The following is a 1,253-nucleotide window of genomic DNA, read 5'->3' as shown; positions in this document are numbered from 1 at the left end:
TAAATTTACAGAAATAGACCAGTTTTTAGGAAATGCATGTTTGACTTCCAGCATTTTACTTTGCCCTCTGCTGTGTAACAATGACAATTCATTTCATCCCTTTATAGCAGTCAAACAATTTATCAAAAAGTTGATAAAAAAAAGTTACTGGAAAATCTGTTTTAACCATTTGCTTAAATAATGGTAGTAAAACCACAGTGAAAAGTATAACATTATATAAGCATAAGAAAACAAGTCTAGATTCATAGAAAACAACATTTGTAAGAAATATATTCCCCATAATTATTTACTTGATAAATAATATTAGGTCATTAGTTTATAAAGTTCAATATGGCCATTTTCTAGTTCATCCTTTGCATGTTTGTTTCTGTTGTGAGCAATATATTTAATATGTGAATTGTCAGATGGAAGTTGTGATTTTTTAGTGTTTAGTTAAGATGGATCAAGACTAATATCCATTCTTTAAAGTTTGCATCTTATCACTATCAAGGGACAGTGTTTCTGTGTTCATAAACAAATTCTAAGGAAATACTCTTTGTCTTTCTGAAATATAAAAATGTTTTTAAGAATACATTTTCAAGTGAAATATTGTTATCACCAATATTCTAGAAAATGTGCTGTACCTCTGTATATTCAAAATCCAGTTTCCATCTAGAAACAGAGTAGTCACATTGGAAAACTGGGTCCAAGACATTTATGACGTTTATGAACGATTATAGCATTTTACATAGTTAATTGTAATATAGTAGAATAGTGTTTTTGGTATCTGAATCAAAATATTTTTAAATTTCTGTTCCTTCTAGGTTTTATTTGCAACTGCTATTACATATTGCAAGAAAGATATTAGGACTTCGATAAATGGGCTGCCTTGAGGGACATGTCCCTGAGTGTTATCACCATTTGTGAACATCTATTTAAAGTTGATTTAACATTTCAAACATTCATTCCCAGCAAATGAGAACAGGCCTTTCATTAGGGTAAGGGTCATAGAGGTACTTAGCATAGGCCTCAAGTTAGAAGAGGATTGGTGCATAGGCTTTCAATGCTATTTCTGAATTAGGTTAAATAAGGATGCACACAGAATCAAATGGCAGTATTTCATCACAAAAGTTTAATTATGAAATGTAATTATTCAAATATACCATAATTTAAGAATTTTCCAAAGATGGGACACTTTTAATTTTTTTTTTTTTTAAAGAGGCATTGTCTCACTCTGTCACCCAGGCTGGTGTGCAGTAGCATAATAATAGCTC

This window comes from Rhinopithecus roxellana, chromosome 21, assembly GCF_007565055.1.
Source record: "Rhinopithecus roxellana isolate Shanxi Qingling chromosome 21, ASM756505v1, whole genome shotgun sequence".
NCBI classification, from domain to species: domain Eukaryota; kingdom Metazoa; phylum Chordata; class Mammalia; order Primates; family Cercopithecidae; genus Rhinopithecus; species Rhinopithecus roxellana.
This window is presented reverse-complemented; position numbering follows the sequence as displayed.